This window comes from Drosophila sechellia, chromosome 3L (assembly GCF_004382195.2).
Source record: "Drosophila sechellia strain sech25 chromosome 3L, ASM438219v1, whole genome shotgun sequence".
NCBI lineage: Eukaryota > Metazoa > Arthropoda > Insecta > Diptera > Drosophilidae > Drosophila > Drosophila sechellia.
In genome coordinates this window covers 10,770,799-10,777,203 of record NC_045951.1, presented here as the reverse complement: position 1 = coordinate 10,777,203, position 6,405 = coordinate 10,770,799, and positions in this window count along the sequence as shown.

Here is a 6,405-nt window from a genome sequence, read left to right as displayed (position 1 = left end):
GGGCACATTTTGAAATATTTAATCAAGGTCGTTTATGATAAGTTTGCGATATAACGAAATTGAAAGAAAAGTTTGCATACTTTTGGGCACATATTGATTTGCTTATTGGACTTTTCAATAAACAATCACCATGCAGTTTGCTATTAAAACACAATTCAGAACATTGAAATTAGGAAAATGTTACAAAAAGATATTTTATTTTTTAAATATTTTATTTCTTGGCTTAGGTATAATTCTTTTGATATAATAGCAATCATTTGCAGTGCATAACATTTAGGAGCTCTGTTATAAGTTTTGTGGTGGTTCTTCTAAGTACTATAAGCACAACAACATAATTAAATAAATAACATACAGTGATTCATTAAAATCTGCACTAAGATGCTCCAATATATTTAAATTATCAAGTCTTGAGAACTTCCCAATACTTTGACCTAAATTAGGGCCTTGGATCGACGCAACCTTGGTCCTGTTGACTTTTCCCATCGCCTAGATTTGCGGCGTTGGTGGTTGACTGCTTTTCTTTATCTTTTTGCGGGGGACAAACAATTCAGCACTTGATAGCGGTGTTTTGGCGATCGGACAGAACAGCAATTCGCATTTGAAACGCCCCGGGCGATGAGCTTTCCCACGCTACTTGAGCGGCGAGAGCTGAAATCAAATTAATATGTGATATGAGGCGCTGAAAGGCGAAGCGCTTCGCTTCGCAGCGAGGGAAACTTAACCCATGGCCAGATAAGATATTTATCCAGGTGCTGGAACTCCACAAATGAGAGCTCTTCCTCCTCTCGAGCGTCGTAATCGCAATCACCCACAAAAAAGTGTGTTGGCAAAAAGGCAGAGCAGAGTGGCCATAAAAAAGAAAACACACACACACGAAAAGGCAAATGTGCAAACGCAATTCAATTCGAGCAGAGGTCCGAGCAACCGAAACAGAAACAGAACCGTGAGAAAATTACACCCACTGAAGATAACCGGGCGATATTCGTATCCACAAGATACTCGCACTCCAACTGCAGCGATAAGCGTTTTGCATTGTGACGCAATCGATTTCAAAGTGCGAAGGGGTACACACATGTGTGTGTGTGTGTGTGTGTGTGCACAATTGAAAAATTACTATTTACCCAGCAAGAGTTTAAAGTTCGTGCCCATGCCGGAGTCGAAGTATCTCGTATCTGGCGGATACGCACACACAGTGCCCGTCGGACTCATCGATAAGGGGCAGCGTGTGAAACCAATCAGAAACCCGTTGATTGAGCCGAGAATGACCCACGACTCTGCGTGTGTGTGCCAACTCCACGACTCTTGGACTCTCGGATCTTGGTTTTCCCACTCACTTTCCCACTAGGCGGTGTGGTAGGAATGTATGCAAATCAGGAGCAGTTCGGCAAGTGCCTTTAACAAATGAGATAATATAACTATTGAGAAATTAACTAATAATGGCTGAGTAATATGACTTTAAGCCTCTCGCTTTTTCATTTATATTGAATTTATTGAATATGGCAAATTTCATGGGAGTAAATCGCTTTGATGAGCAACTGATTAACCTTTTGTCTCGTCATTTACTCGTCGCATAAATCGCAGGTTCGTTTTTCGAATTGCACTTCTGTTCATTCTGTGCGACTGGGCGCACTTCCATTTCTCCGGACTCCAAGTTAGCAGGAGTTTCAGCTAGCCAATCCACCTGCCCGATCGATGGCCAGATAAATGGCATTTTATTAGTTGGCTACTTACCTGGCTCACTGGCACAGGCAACGTAAGTCGCCAATGGCCAATGGCTGGCAGCTTAATGTCATGTGGCACAATGTTTGGGCCATGTTTATTGGGATTAGTTGGCTGAAATTATGACCAATTTGTCGGGTTCAATGAGATGCAGGCTCCTTTCAAGTCAATTGGATGCAAAGCGGTACTCGACCATGCGACTCTCGAAGTACTGGAGGAGGACCCATAATCCATAGAAGGCGCTCCCCCAGCACTTATTTTGCGTACATTTTTGGCAAAAGAAATAAAATTAAAGCCTTAAACAGATAATGCCCCATCAACGCACTTTCCGACTTTGCCCGCCGGTATTCAATGCAAATCTCTGCTCACGAATCGAGCTGCCGCTGGTTAGTTTACATGGCTTGGTTTGGGCCATTCCTGCGTTCGGGTTAATAGAAAATTTATAATGCCAGCTTGCCATAAATTTGCAAAACATCCACCCACATGCAACGATAGATGGCAGGCCAAGGAGCCTTTTTGTGTGGGAAATAGGCATAAAAACGCTGTAATTTGCAGTTGACAAATACGCAAAACTCCTTACTGAGCCCGGCCTGCAAAAATTAACTCATATTGCAAGTCGGTGGCTATGGGTGATTTCGATTGAGGTGGAAAGAGCGGGGGGATATTACACTGAAAGAAATGTGTTAATAGCTTGGTATTATCCATGTTTAAGTAACTGATGAAGAAGCTTTTGGAGATATTCTGTACGTATGTATATATAGGAAATCAAGAGCAACATTGTTATATTATAATTGTGTTTATTATACTTACTTAGTACTAGTATATTTCTCTGAGTGCATAGGAGCAGGAGCAGCCTCAGCTCGAGAGGCCCGAATGATTTATGCCCGCAGTGCGGCCTACGAAAATGTGTAGTGGACAAGGACGGGAACGGGAGTTGCCACAATAGCAAGGGGTAGTGGGAGGCACTGTGCGCCGGGCGAGAGTGTTTTGCCCCACTCCGTTGCCTCGGAAAGGCCACCGCCTTCGCCTCCGCCTCCGCCTCTGCCACTACCACTACCACATCCCCTATCACCGAGAACATGCCACTCTGCTGGTTCTCCTACCTGTTGTGGCTGCGCCCCAGGCTGCAATTGTCTGCTTAAAAGCGCTCATTCTGTCCACAATGAAGCCACATAACTTGGCCGCAGTTACCGTCTGTTACCCATGGCCACTATGCACGCTCCCCTCCCCTCCATTTCCCGCCGATGTGATGATTTATTGCAGATCCCTGGGTTCCCTGGCTACCCTGGGTCCCTCGTTGCTCCTTTGGCGAACCCAGCACGGTAGCTGCGGCTCCTCTCGCCGAATCCGAATTGAAACTTTATTTAATAAGTTGATGTTATTTGTTAACTGCGCGAAGGGCGCTTCGAGAGCTCAACTGAGTTATGTGGCTTGGCAGAAAAACAGGACTTGTGAAACGCAGTTCGACCTGCCTATGTCAATATTTCATTCGGCTGCTCTTGCTCAAAGTTGTTGGATTACTACAACATGTTTTTTAAACAAAAACATTGTCAAAATCATTTAAGGATACAAGTTTAGCATGGTACTAAAATTTGTTTTTAATATTTTTCTTTTGTTTTTTAAGAAATACAAAACCATACTCAACTAAATCATTATCTTAAATGTTAAATATTAAATATTCCACTTGAAGTAATTATTATCCTAACTTTAGTTGCCTCCTTTTGAACTTGCGCTAATCGATGATGGAATTCACTGGCGGACGCACTTGACCCCATTGGGATCGGGACGCGACCGGACCTTCTCCACCTGGCCAGTCCTGCGGCGATTTGTGCGTGTGTCAGGTGAATTGCATTAGAAAGTCGCGGACGGAATCGTCGGACAGATGGACAGGTGGACAGACAGGCGGCTGGCACTTTAATCTGAGCCGCGGCACACTTGCTGACAAATTGCTGATAAATAAAGCGAGAGATTTGCAATAATGCCTTTCTAATTTCATGCGTCGCCAGCGAATCGACTCCGCTCCATTGGCGACTCCTTGCCATTGCCATTGGGCATGCAAAGCGGACAAAAAAGCAAAGCTCCAATCCTGGCATGGCGCCTCCATTGAGATCGCAGCTCGGTCTGTGGCCTCGGCTCAGTTTTAAACATTTTCCACACGTAACGCGAAAGTTTGAATCATTTGTCCAGCGCACTACGCAGCGATTTTCATTTAAAATTCTTGTCACAGACATGTAATTGCAACGCGCCAACGACATCGTCGATTCCAGCTCCAACTTCGATCCGACTCCATGACTCCATCGCTGTGGGCCAGCCAGGTGCACTGGGAAAAAAAGCCTAGTTGTTTTACTTTTAAAAACATGACACCATTGACACCATAGGGCAATGACATTTTGAATTTTCAGTGCCTCAGAAACGTTTTAGAAATCAAGAAGATGCTTTGAAAATTTCAATACCGCAACTATAGATTAATTTCATATTTTTATAATAGATATTTTTAATGTAATAGATTTTTAATTTTATTATAATTGTTTAAATATTGCTACTATTTATACTCCTTATTTCTTCCTGTGCATGCGGATCTAGAGGCTATTGACAATATGTTTGTCAGGCGCGATGGCCGCTGCTGCAGCTCTGCTCACCCTCATCCTGCACCCCCCCTTCGCCCCATTCACCACTCCACCCCCTTGCCACATCTTGTGGCACTCTGTGTTGACACAGATAAGTGCGTGGCGGCGGCGATAAGTAGCGTTTTATGCATTAATTTCAGCTCAAAAGAGCATTATTTATTACGCATTAATGCGCTGAATTAACGTTTATTTAATTAATATTAATGCGGCAGCCGCTCTTGCGGCGTGCTGCTGCTGCCACATTACATGTTGCTGTTGTGTTGTGTTGCATTTTGGCATAGATTTTTGGGTCAGAGCAGTCCTGTTGAAGATTGTCAATTGAACGGATTGTTAACTCGGTAACCTAGTCATGATTTCGATTTTAGAAAGGAAGCCTTAAATGTCTTATTAATTCTTAAGTTAATCATATCGTTAACAATAAGTTGGAATTGGAAAGATTAGCCTGGATTTCATGGGTAGTAAACATTTCAGTAATGAATCACTACATATATAATTTTATTAATATAAGGATGTGTCACAAACTTGTACACTTCTTTATCGCCCATTATCCCCAGCAATGACCCTCGAAGTTGTGCAAATATTTTACCACAAATCGAAGTGGCCGTCGATCCGGTAACCGAAAATCAAATTGAAATCGAAAGTAAAGTCGTCAGGCGGCAAATACATCATTCGCTCGCCTCGAGATATCCGAAAGGAAACGGGCGTTTCGATGGGCAAATATTTGCGAGCCGGCGATAAGGGCTCTCTCTTATTTTTCCTTTTTTTCTTTTTTTTTTTGGGGTAATCGATCAGTGTCATGCGGGGGTGGGGGCGTGGACCTTGCAGCGCAATAAACCCAGTAATTTATAGACCAATCACAGACGCAGTGCACGCACCGCGAACAAGTGAAAAAATCATAGTCCAAACACACATAACGCATTAGAGGCGCAGAAGGAGGAAGACGCGATGCACTCGATGCACTTGGTCGGTCGGTGGATGGGGGTGCAATTTATAGGATAGACAACGCACAGCGGGCAGTCGCGAGTTCCGAGTCCCGAGGAGCATCATCCCAGTACTTGCCTCATTGCCAATTGATTTATACAAACGGCAAAGCAACGGAACACAAATTGGCTGCCTCGAAGATCTCTCTTCTATACTCCTAGCTATTATTTTGATTCGTATTTTTTTTTTGTTGGATTTGTTGTTCCTGCAAACTGGCTATGGGAAATGATTTGTTGCACTTTGGCTGCAATCACAGAAGAGACGCTTGGTTGCGTATACGCAGAACTCTTTGGGGCAACTGCTTAACCTTGTGACCTCCTCGCTGGGAGGGATTCGATGGTCTGAAATAAACATAAATAGGAATAGGAACTTTGAAACTTTGAAACTGCCTGCGCACACGTGTGGCTCTCGTTGGGGATTTCCTTGGAAAACCGCCGTAGATATCATCATCATCCTGGCTTTGCATGCCGACTGCGTAGCTAATTAGATCCTTAAATGGCCAAAGCAAGGCAATCCCCCGGCGGAAAGTGAGACCGGCCAGCCAGGCGTTGGCAAAAAATGCCACACAAATGACGAGCGGACCCGTTGACCGTTTTTGGATTGGAAATCGAAGTGGCAACGGGACGCGGCGGCCAACAGCAAAACACCAGTTTATCGGGCCGAAACGACCCAAAACAATAAATTACGCAATCCAAATGCTCAACTGCAGTCCATCAATGGCATAATGAGGCAGTCTCGAGATTCAGAGTCCCAGTCTCAGTCCCAGTCCCAATCGCAATCCCAATCCCAATCCCAGTCGCAGTCGCAGCGTGGATGCATTACCATATCGGCATAAATTCCGGAGCACATCGTTAAGTGGGCTGACGAGTGGCCGGCATCCGAGAAGACGTGTGCTGCAGCTGGAACAGGTTGTCCGTCGTCGTGTGTTGCATGTTGCAGGTTGCCGGCTGCCGACGCTTACTGCACACTTGCCACATGCCGCATGCCAGGCTGCCGCCGCCAAACTCCCACAGCTAATGAGGGAATTACCCGCACTGCCAACGCCATATCGTCATCACCATCGATAATGGCTTGTGCC